The sequence below is a fragment of the Ovis canadensis genome, chromosome 3, assembly GCF_042477335.2.
Source record: "Ovis canadensis isolate MfBH-ARS-UI-01 breed Bighorn chromosome 3, ARS-UI_OviCan_v2, whole genome shotgun sequence".
In the NCBI taxonomy this organism is placed as follows: domain Eukaryota; kingdom Metazoa; phylum Chordata; class Mammalia; order Artiodactyla; family Bovidae; genus Ovis; species Ovis canadensis.
In genome coordinates this window covers 223198038-223210790 of record NC_091247.1, presented here as the reverse complement: position 1 = coordinate 223210790, position 12753 = coordinate 223198038, and the positions used below count along the sequence as shown (strand labels likewise).

The following is a 12753-nucleotide window of genomic DNA, read 5'->3' as shown; positions in this document are numbered from 1 at the left end:
ACATTAGGGCTAAGAACAGGGACATTATAACTACAGATCTGAAGAGGCTTTTTTAAGTTATCAGAGAATTACATATAACTTAATGTCAATAAACCTGAAGATTAAATAAAATGGATGCTAGTCAAGAAAATAGGAAATACCAAGGTCAACTCAAGGGGCTTCCCTGATAGCTCAGCTGGTAAAGAATCCATCTGCAATCCAGGAGACCCTGACTTGATTCCTGGGTTGGGAAGATCCCCTGGAAAAGGGATAGGCTACCCACTGCAGTATTCTTGGGCTTTCCAGCTGGCTCAGATGGTAAAGAATTCACCTGCAATGCAGAAGACCTGGGCTCGATCCCTGGGATGGGAAGGTCCCCTGGCCACAGGACTGGAAAAGGTCAGCTTTCATTCCAATCACAAAGAAAGGCAATGCCAAAGGATGTTCAAACTAACGCACAGTTGTACTCATCTCATTACTTTGTACTCATTACTTTGCCAGTACACGCTAGCAAAGTAATGCTCAAAATTTTCCAAGCAAGGCTTCAACAATACATGAACCAAGAACTTCCAGATGCTCAAGTTAGATTTAGAAAAGGCAGAGGAACCAGAGATCAAATTGCCAACATCCACTGGCTCACAAAGAAGCAAGAGAATTTCATGAAAACATCTACATTTGCTTCATTGACTATGCTAAAGCCTTTGACTGTGTGGATCACAACAAACTGTTGAAAATGCCTGAAGAGATGGTAATACCAGACTACCTTAACTGCCTCCTGAGAAATCTATATGCAGGTCAAGGAGCAACAGTTAGAACTGGAACAATGGACTGGTTCCAAATTGGGAAAGGAGTATGTCAAGGTTGTATACTGTCACCTTGTTTATTTAACTCATATGCATAGTACATCATGCGAAATGCTGGACTGGATGAAGCACAAGCTGGAATCAAGACTGTAGAGAGAAATATCAATAACCTCAGGTATGTGCAGATGACATCACCCTTATGGCAGAAAGTGAAGAGGAACTAAAGAACCTCTACGTAGAAGTGGAAGATGAGAGTAAAAAAGCTGGCTTAAAACTCAACATTCAGAAAACTAAGATCATGGCATTCAGTCCCATCACTCCATGGCAAATAGATGGGGAAACAATGGAAACAGTGACAGACTTTATTTTCCTGGGCTCCAAAATCACTGCATATGGTGACTGCAGGCATGAAATTAAAAGATGCTTGTTCCTTGGAAGAAAAGCTATGACAAACCTAGACAAGATACTAAAAAGCAGACATTACTTTACAGACAAAGGTCTATATAGTCAAAGCTGTGGTTTTTCCAGTAGTCATGTATGGATATTGTATGTCACGTATGGAGAGTTGAATCATAAAACTGAGCACCAAAGAATTACTGCTTTTGACCTGTGGTGTTGGAGAAGACTTTTGAGAGTCCCTTGGACTGCAAGGAGATCAAACCAGTCAATCCTAAAGGAAATCAACCCTGAATATTCATTGGAAGGAATGATGCTGAAGCTGAAACTCCAATACTTTGGCCACCTGACACAAAGAACTGACTCACTGGAAAAGACCTGATGCTGGGAAAGATTGAAGGCAGGAGAAGAAGGGGATGACAGAGGATGAGATGGCTGGATGGCATCACTGACTTGATGGACATGAATTTGAGTAAGTTCTGGGAGTTGGTGATGGACAGGGAAGCCTGGCGTGCTGCAGTTCATGGGGTCGCAAAGAGATGGACACGAATGACTGAACTGAACTGAAAGTCAACTCAAGAAAAGTTATGAAAATAACAAAAACCCATAGCAGAAATGTGTAAGATATTCAAAGAACTAGCCACTGAAATATCAGGCACAACAGATAATCTCTACATTATCCATACTGTTCTCAAATTTACAGAATAGAAAGAAATCTTTCTTAATTCATTCTATGAGGCTCAGTTCAGTTCAGTTGCACAGTTGTGTCCAACTCTCACTTCAGCACTCAGCCTTCTTCACAATCCAACTCTCACATCCATACATGACCACAGGAAAAACCATAGCCTTGACTAGACGGACCTTAGTCGGCAAAGTAATGTCTCTGCTTTTGAATATGCTATCTAGGTTGATCATAACTTTTATTCCAAGGAGTAAGCGTCTTTTAATCTCATGGCTGCAGTCACCATCTGCAGTGACTCTGGAGCCCAAAAAAATAAAGTCTGACACTGTGTCCACTGTGTCCCCATCTATTTCCCATGAAGTCATGGGACCAGATGCCATGATCTTCGTTTTCTGAATGTTGAGCTTTAGGTCAACTTTTTCGCTCTCCTCTTTCACTTTCGTCAAGATGCTTTTTAGCTCCTCTTCACTTTCTGCCATAAGGGTGGTGTCATCCGCATATCTGAGGTTATTGATATTTCTCCCGGCAATCTTGATTCCAGCTTGTGTTTCTTCCAGCCCCGCGTTTCTTCCAGCCCCGCGTTTCTCATGATGTACTCTGCATATAAGTTAAATAAGCAGGGTGACAATATACAGCCTTGACATACTCCTTTTCCTATTTGGAGCGTCTGTTGTTCCATGTCCAGTTCTAACTGTTGCTTCCTGACCTGCATACAGATTTCTCAAGAGGCAGATCAGGTGGTCTGGTATTCCTATCTCTGTCAGAATTTTCCACAGTTTATTGTGATCCACACAGTCAAAGGCTTTGGCATAGTCAAGAAAGCAGAAATAGATGTTTTTCTGGAACTCTCTTGCTTTTTCCATGATCCAGCAGATGTTGGCAATTTGATCTCCGGTTCCTCTGCCTTTTCTAAAACCAGGTTGAAAGTCAGGGAGTTCACGGTTCACGTATTGCTGAAGCCTGGCTTGGAGAATTTTGAGCATTACTTTACTAGCATGTGAGATGAGTGCAATTGTGCGGTAGTTTGAGCATTCTTTGGCATTGCCTTTCTTTGGAATTGGAATGAAAATTGACCTTTTCCAGTCCTGTGGCCACTGCTGAGTTTTCCAAATTTGCTGGCATACTGAGTGCAGCACTTTCACAGCATCATCTTTCAGGATTTGAAACAGCTCAATTGGAATTCCATCACCTACACTAGCTTTGTTCTAAGGCCCACTTGACTTCGTAATACCCATCTGAACTAAGACATGATACAAAAAAAAAACTATAGATCAATCTTCACTTGTGAAGATGGACACAAATACCCCAAGTAAAATATCAGCAAATAGAACTTAGTGGACTAGAGCATAATTTATTATGACCATGAAAAGTTTACACCAACAATGCAAGAATTGCTAAACTACAAAATTTATTAACATAACTATTTATTCAACAAGTATATTCTAACTGCCTTATATGTGTCTGACTCTATGCTAGGTGCTGGGGATACAGCAGTACCAAATAAGGTAGGTTCATTCCCCCATGGAGCAATATCCTCATGGGAGAAAGAAACTCACTCAGAAGGAATTAAAGAGTTGGTGAAAGTGAAAGTCAGTCAGTGATGTCCAACTCTTTGCAACCCCATGAACTGTAGCCCACTGGGCTCCTCTGTCCATGGAATTCTCCAGGGAAGAATACTGGAGTGGGTTGCCATTCCCTTCTCCAGGGGATCTTCCTAACCCAGAGATTGAACCAGGTCTCCCGCATTGCGGGTGGATTCTTTACCGTTTGAGCTACCTGGGAGACTATGGTAAAACTGAGGGAGACTCACTTTAGATCAGGTAACTAAGGAAGGCTTTTCTCAGAAGGGACATTTAAGCTGAGTTGAAAAGCAACTGCTTGGGCTTCCATAGTGACTCAGTGGGAAAGAATCTGCCTGCCAATGAGGAAGACAAGTGTTTGATCCCTGATCCAGGAAGATCCCACATGCCGCGGGGCAGCTAAGCTTGAGCACCACAACTACTGAGCTTGTGCTCCAGAGCCTGCGAGCCACGACTACTGAGTCCACAAGCCACAACTTTAGAGCCTGTGTTCCAAAACAAGAGAAACCACCACAATGAGAAGCTCATGCACCGCAACTAGAGAAAAGCCTGTGCAACAGCAAAGACCCAGCAGAGCCAAAAGGAAATTTAAAAAACAATAAATTTTAGAAAAAGAAAAGCAAATGCTTGAATGTTCAAAGAACAAGAAGGATCATCAGGAGGCTAGGCCAGATGCCCAGGGGAGAGAGGTGGGAGAAGGTAGGAGAAGGTAGATCAAACTGGGTATTGCAGGTCACAGAAAGGAAAGGATTTAATTGTAAGAAGAATGGAAAGTCACAGAAGAATATTAAAGGAAAGTGAACAGTGCCATTTTATCCATTATTCACTCTCCACTTAATACCTAGGATCTACAAGCTGAAAATTTCAAGGGTCTAGGCAAATGTTTGGGATCTGAAAAAATATATTTACAAGTCCAAAATACAGAAAGAAAATTATAATCATAAAAATTAATAAACGCTTAAGTGTCCTCAGACTATAAACACCAAGCAACGCCATTCATTTCTTAAGTTTTCACTACATTTGAAAATAATTCTCACTTTGCAAAAGATGCTATGTTAATCATTAAAAAATCTTAGGGTAATTACAAATTAAGTCAGTTATTTGTAGCCAGAGAATGTCAGAAGCAAAACAATTAAAATTCTTTTAATCTATGATAGAAAAATAAATAAATAAAACCACATAAATAAATAAAACCACCTATATAATATGGGATGTGGATACCTTTTAAATTGTTTCCTATACAATGAGACAGAAGTCTCTAAAACTTCCCAAAGTAAGCATTCCAAGGACCCATGCTGGTCTTACAAGCACTGTAGACAGGATCAGAGTTATATGTTCAAAAGTGATCCTGGCTTCCCCACAGAAAATACGCTACCGAGGACCATGAGGAGAAGTGGAGACAAGCTGGAAGGCAACCATGGCCTTCTAGGTGAGGGAAGATAGCCTGGATCAGATGGAGGCAGTAGAGGTACAGAGAGCACGCAACATATTAAAAAGTAGAAGAGCTTCTATCATAAAGTAACTGGCTACTGCTGTTAATAAGAATCCTCTCTGTGACCACCAAGTATAGTAAGGCCAATCAACCCTTTTAAAAATAAGAGTCCAGGTTCTCCCCTTGCAGTCCAGGGCTAGGACCCAGCGCTTTCACTGCTGTGGCCCCAGATTCAATCCCTGATTGGGGAACTAAGATCCGGTAAGCCAGATGGCAGAGACAAAAACAAAAAGAAAAAAATTCCAAACTCTGAAGTCACCATTCATTCATACAGTCACGAATCATTTTTTAGGGATGTACTATGTATTAGGTACTATACTAGAACCAAGCCCAGGAGGGTACAAAGAGGATTTTAACACCCTGAAGGACAGAGATGTTCAAATTCATAATTAAAATATGGCATAGTGAGTGCCATAATTAAAATACAAATCAAGATAGAAGATAGTTATGCTCTAGGAATACAAAGAACTGCTGTTAAGTCAGAAAAGGTTTCATAGGGGAGGCAAGATTTTAAACTGAGTCTCAAAGAATGAGTTGGAATTTGTCATGCAGAAAACATAGTTTCGAAGAAACTTAATACTGTTTTCCATAGAAGTTATGCCATCTTATAATCCCACCAATAGAGCACAAAGGTTCCAATTTAGCCACATCCTTGCCAAAATATTATTTGTTTTTGATTTTTTTTTTCGATAGTTGTCATCCTGATGGGTGTGAAATGACACCTCACTGTGGTTTTGATTTACACTTCCTTGCTGATTAGTGATGCTGAGTGTCTTTACATGTGCTTATGGGCCATTTATGTTATCATCTTTGGAGAAATGTCTATTCAAGCCCTTTGGATATTTTAAAATCATGTTATTTGATTTTTGTTGTTGTTGAGTTGTAGTTCTTTATATATTCTGGATATTAATCTCTTATTAGATACACAATTTGCATATATTTTCTCCCATTCTGTAGGACACCTTTTCACTCTATGATTGTTCTTTGATGCACACAATTTTCAAAATTTTTTAGGTTTGATGTGGTTCCATTTGTCTATTTTTGCTTTTTTGCCTATGTTTTTGGTGTCCTATCCAAAAAACCATTGCAAGGCCAATGTCATGAAGCTTTTATCATATTTTCTTTCAGGAGTTTCAAAGTCTTAGGTCTTAAGCTTACGTCTTTAATCCACTTTGACAATTTTTTGTATATGATGTAAAATAAGATAAAGGTCTAACTTGATCGTTTTGCAAATAGATACCCAAAATCACCAACACCATATGTTGAAAAGACTGTTTCCCCCACTGAATGATCTTGGCACTCACGTCAAAGATTATTCAACCTTATATACAAGGGTTTATTTCTGGGCTTTCCATCTATTCCATTGGTTTATTTGTCTGTCTTAATGCCAGTACCACACTCTTTTTGATTACTGTAGCTTTGTAATATATTTTGAAATTAGGAATGTGAATTCTCCAACTCTGTTACACATGACCTATTATTTTTATAAAATGTGCAAAGGCAATATGTTTTTCCTCACAAACTTAATATAGATCGTTAACCACAGCTTCTTTTCATTTTACCTCTTTTCACCACGATCCCCCCCGTTGGTCGAATTAGTAGCTGTAGGCACTTGGGGGATTCCTAAATGGAAAGCTAAACTGATGATATATTGATTTTAAGTTTAATGGTAAATATTTACGTGGTCCTCAGTCACTTCTATGTGTGGCTGAGTTACAATGAACTGTCCTGTGTACAAAGATGTTGCTGGGCCACTGAGCATGCTGACAGAAATGTGCAGGGTAGATCATACCATGATGTAAGTGTGTCAATTCAAAGAGCATTTCAGGGCAGTCAGTACACAAGAAAAAATGTAGCCTTGCAATCCTACAGCCCATATATGAGCAATACTTGCTAGAGTTCTCCCAAAGTTGATAACAATCTTACAAGTTTATATCATGTCACCAATAGCAGTTGTCAACCTTACTTTGCTGACCAGGGTCCACATAGTCAAAGTTATGGTTTTTCCAGTAGTCATGCATGGATGTGAGAGTTGGACCATAAAGAAGGCTGAGCATCGAAGAATTGATGCTTTTGAACTGTAGTGTTAGAGAAGACTCTTGAGAGTCCCTTGGACTGCAAGGAGATCAAACCAGTCAATACTTGAGGAAATTAATCATGAATATTCATTCAAAGGACCGATACTGAAACTCCAATACTTTGGCCCCCTGATGCAAAGAGCTAACTCATTATAAAAGACCCTGATGCTGGGAAAGACTGAAGGCAAGAGGAGAAGGGGGCAACAGAGGATGAGATGGTTAGATGACATCACCAACTCAATGAACATGAGTTTTAGCAAACTGGGAGACGGTGAAGGACAGTGAAGACTGGAGTGCTGCAGTCCATGGGGTCACAAAGAGTCGGACACGACTGGGCAACTGAACAACAACAGCAGCAGTCATGAAGCTGAAAGGAACTTTTAAAATCTATCAATAACAAATAGCATACTTTGGTCAACCATGTTATAGAAGACATCAAATTATCTTTTTATCTCTTTTTAGAAAATGTCACAGAATTATTATAATATGAAGAGGTAATCAAAGTGGAAGCAGCCAAAAAATGTTGGAAAAAAAATTCACAGCAACATGTTAGGGAGATATTAATACAAATGAATATAAAATTATGTTATTTTCTGAATTTTTATCAATTCTTGAGTTGCCATTTTTGTGATTTCTTTCCTCATTGTAAATAAACAGTCACTTCTGCACTTCTAATTAGGACTTCCCAGGTGGCATTACTGGTAAAGAATCCGCCTGCCAATGCAGGAGACATAAGAGATGCAGGTTCGATCCCTGGGTCACAGGTTCGATCGCCGGGTCAGAAAGATCCTCAGAGGAGGGCATGGCAACTCACTCCCGTATTCTTGCCCAGAGAATCCCATGGACAGAGGAGCCTGGCAGGCTACAGTCCATAGGCTCACAAAGAGTCAGACACGACTGAAATGACTTAGCACGCATGCACCTCTAATTATGTAAATGAAATTAATTTTTTTCTTTTTTAAAAATTTTATTGGGAGTATAGTTAATTTACAATGTTGTGTTAGTTTCAGGTATACAGCAAAGTGATTCAGTTATACATATACATATATTCATTCCTTTTTAGATTCTTTTCTCATACACATTACCACAAAATACTGAGTAGAGTTCCCACTGTTGAACTGGAGGTCCCTGTTGGTTATCTAATTTTCTTTTTCTTAAAGAGCATTCCCACAAAACCTAGATTTGTTCCTGGTCAGAAAGAAGGGTCTCTTTGCGTGAACAAAGGCATGTAAGGGGGAAGGAAACCAGATATACATGGAAGATCTTATGGAGAGACACTGGGCAGGAATAGGAAGATCTTTTAAACAGTAGAAGAAATATGTATAAGTAGGCTAAAGGCGTCCTATGGAGGCCCTCAGAAGCAGAGAAAGACTTCAGGCTTGGATAGAAAAGCTTTTCTTTTTTATTTCTTTCCAAAATAAGCAACAATCAACTGTTTTACAGGTCAGGTGAGTTCAGTTCAGTTGCTTAGTCGTGTCCGACTCTTTGCCACCCCATGAATCGCAGCACGCCAGGCCTCCCTGTCCATCACCAACTCCCAGAGTTCACTGAGACTCACGTCCATCGAGTCAGTGATGCCATCCAGCCATCTCATCCTCTGTTGTCCCCTTTTCCTCCTGCCCCCAATCCCTCTCAGCATCAGAGTCTTTTCCAATGAGTCAACTCTTCGCATGAGGTAGCCAAAGTACTGGAGTTTCAGCTTTAGCATCATTCCTTCCAAAGAAATCCCAGGGTAGGGACACTTAAAAGAGAACTGTGATAAAACTGAGTCTGTTGGGATATACTTAAGAAAGTACTAAATATTAAGTCAAACATGGCAGGTTATCCCTTTACTTTTCTTCTGCTGATAATGAATACAGTATTCTGGAGTTAGGATTTTTAGTCACCCTACCTCAGATTTTCAAAGGGAGTGTATAGAAAACAGGGATTCTTAATAGCCTGTGGAAACTTACTGATGTCCTCATTTACTTAATACACATTTATTGATGCTTTCTGGTGCCAAGAGCAGCGACCGTGTTGGCAAAAGTCTGTTCTTGTAGAGCTGAAGACAGAGCATAAACCCTTAGCCTGACCTTTCACCGTCCACCACCTGCCCTCACGCTGTGCCTACTCTTTACTACAATCTCTCCCCTAACACCCCCCAACCTCCACCCACTGCTGCCCCAGTACTTCTGCCCAAACCTCAGTTCACAGAGACTCCAGCGGAAAGGGGAAAGGTGTGGTGCTCAGGGAAGAATGTGTGTCCATACCCTCTAGCGAACATAACATTTTGGGGAAATAAACATTACCCTCTTCTCATGACACCACTGAAAATTCCTGCAACTGAACATGCACTTCTTTATCTATACTTAACCTAATCCTACGTTCAAAACATTTTACAACTACATGATAAGAGTAACATCTTGAAAAAGGCAGCCTTAAAACACCAATTCCAAGGAATTGGGCAAATACATCTTGCCTTTCAAGTAATGCTTTTCCATAAAGGTATATTATCGGTCCATAAGTAAAACATAAGCAAAATAAATAAGACTTTTAGTAAATGAACTGTAGTTTTCTGAGAGACATATGTGCTACCCTATTCATTGCGTTTAAAGTAGGCACCTTTGCCTATAAAGACCAGCAATCCACACAGTCTACAGTCATTTGCAATCAGGAAACACAGGAAAAACCTCATAAAATAAAGCTTAGAACTTAAAGACATTTTCAAACAATTAATTTAAGTGACTTCTATGCAAACCAGAAAATTTATTAGCAAGTGAAAAGTTTCCCAAAGACCTAGTACAAAATGTTTATGGTTATACTAAAACTTCCAGCAGCAAAAATTCCACGAGCATAAATAACTATCTATCGAACCTCTTTGTGGCATTTTCAAAATACCAAAAAACTTGAAAATAACACTCATTTCCTTTCTCCAAAAAATAATATGAAAGGATCATATAGAAACCCAACTATTTCTCTGATGCCCAATTTATGACTGAAATTACAGAGGGTTTCAATTTGTTCTCAGTAAGTTTGTTTCACCATGTACATATTTTAATGGTCCAAAGGCAGGGGGAAAGCTAATGAAAACTGATGGTAGAAAACAGAAAATAAAACATTAAATAACCAAAAAACCCTTTCCTATGGCCAAATACCAAGGTCTGCGTTTTGAAGATAATTATCTATAAACTGAGTAATGTGGAAATACTTTCATTTCCTCTGTATTTAGGAAATGTTACAAAGCTTCCCAAAGCCTTTATTATTTATTTTTGGCTATGCTGGGTCTTTGCGTGGTATGTGGGCTTTCTCAGTTCCCCAAACAGGGATCAAGCCTGCACTGCCTGCATTGGAAGGTGAATTCTTAACCACTGGACCAACAGAAAAGAATTTCTAAAGCCTTTAAATAAGCACCAAACAAATGGTTCTCTAAGAGTTTAGTGTTAAATTTGGTAGTCAGATACAAAACAAGGACTATCAACTGTAGAGATCTTCAAAGACTAAACTTTAAAAAGCTGCGCCACAGCGTAAGATGAATGTGAAGAGAGAACTGTAAAAGAAGGAGTTAAGAGTATGAGCAGAAATAAAGGTAAGGACTAGCTATCAGAATTTATAAAAGGTCTGTACAATAATAATTCAGAAAAATTAAAAGGATATTTTATAATAGACATTTAAGTTGCAAAGAATATAATTAGTTAGAAGAGAATCTAATCAAGACATTGGAGTTAAGACATTTAAAAAACAGAACCTCAAGCAGAAAGGATACTGTATCACACTGGGGCATAAAGGGTAGTATTGACTCCCCAAATTATATTCCTCTCTCTGAATCAACATAAAACTGTCTTCAACATGTAATTTCCTTACAGGTCTTCCTTGCAAGAATAGATTGTCTCTTAGAAAGAGACAAAAAAAATAGTACCCTAAGAAGAGTTGAAATATACAAACTGATATAATTAATCATATCACCAACACATACAAGGGGGATAAAAAAGTAAAAGTGTTAGTTGCTCAGTGGTGTCCAACTATTTGTGACCCCATGGACTATAGCCCACCAGGCTCCTCTGTCCACGGGCTTCTCCAGGCAAGAATACTGGAGTGGGTTGCCACTTCCTTACAGGGGATCTTCCCAACCCGGGGATTGAACCTGGGTCTCCTGCATTGTCCCTTCACAGATTACTGCCTTATGGTGGTGAAGGGGCTTGTATATCTCAATGAAGTTATGAGCCATGCCGTGCAGGGCCACCCAAGACAGATGGGTTATCAGAGAGTTCTGACAAAATGTGATCCACTGGAGGAGGGGATGCTAAACCACCCCAGTGTACTTGCCATGAGAATCTCATGAACTGTATAAAAGGACAAAAAGATATGACACTGAAAGATGAGTCTCCCAGGTCTGAAGGTGTCCAATATGCTACTGGGGAAGAATGGAGGAGAACTATTAATAGCCCCAGAAAGAATGAAGTGTCTAGGCCAAAGTGTAAACAATGCTCAGCTGTGGATGTGTCTGGTGATGAAAGTAAAATCCAATCCTGAGAAGAGCAATATTGCATAGGAACCTGGAACGTTAGGTCCATGAATCAAGGTAAATTGGACATGGTCAAGCAGGAGATGATAAGAATAAACACTGACATCTTAGGAATCAGTGAACCAAAAATGGACTGGTTAAATGGACCAGAATGGGTGAATTTAATTCGGATGATCATTGTATTGACTACTATGGGCAAGAATCCCATAGAAAAAATGGAGTAACCCTCACAATAAACAAAAAGAGTCCAAAATGCAAACGACAAAATGATCTCAGTTCATTTCCAAGGCAAGCCATTCAACATCACAGTAAGCCAAGTCTATGCCCCTACAACCGACGCTGAAGAAGCTGAAGTTGATCAGTTCTATGAAGACCTAAAAGACCTCCTAGAACTAACACCAAAAAAAGATGTTCTATTCATCACTGGGGATTTTAATGCAAAAGCAGGAAGTCAAGCGATTACCTGGAGTAGCAGGCAAGTTTGGCTTTGAATAACAAAATGAAGCTGGGCAAAGGCTAACTGAATTCTGCCAAAAGAATGCACTGATCATAGCAATACCCTTTTTCAACAACACAAGAGACCACTTTACACATGGACATCACCAAGTGGCTAATATCAAAAATAAAACTGTCCAACTGAGTGACTTTTACTTTCACTTTTGTAGTCAAATACAGAGAAGCTGTAAAGTCAGCAAAAATAAGACTTGGAGCTGACTGTGGCTCAGATCATCAGCTTCTCATAGCAAAATTCAGGCTTAAAACTAAAGAAATTGGGGGAAACCAGTAGGCCAGCCAGGTATGACTTAAATCCCCTATGAAAATGCAGTGGAGGTAGTGAACAAATTCAAGGGATTAGACCTAGAAAACAACCTGAAGAGCTAGGGACAGAGGTCTGTAATATTGTACAGGAGGCAGCAAGCAAAACTGCCTCAAAGAAAAAGAAAAGCAAGAAGGTCAAATGGTCATCTGAGGAGGCCTTACAAATAGCTGAAGAAAGAAGAGAAAGCAAAAAGCAAGAGAGAAAGGGAAAGTTATAGCCAACTAAATGCAGAGTTCCAAAGAGCAGCACAGAGAGCGGTAAGGAGGCCTTCTTCAATAAACAGTGCCGAAGACTAGAAGAAAATAGAACAGAAGGGGAAATACTAGAGATCTCTTCAGGAAAACTGGAGATATCAAGGGAACATTTCGCCCAAAGGTGGTCACAATATAGGACAGAAATGGTAGAGACCTAGGAGACACTGA

General features: G+C 39.6%; 1 protein-coding gene across 1 annotated transcript in view; it reads right to left on the bottom strand.

Annotated features, from left to right (window-relative positions):
• Nucleotides 1–12753, bottom strand: part of TNRC6B (trinucleotide repeat containing adaptor 6B) — a 250363-nt gene that overhangs the window by 136513 nt on the left and 101097 nt on the right. The gene's annotated exons all lie outside the window — the stretch shown is intronic.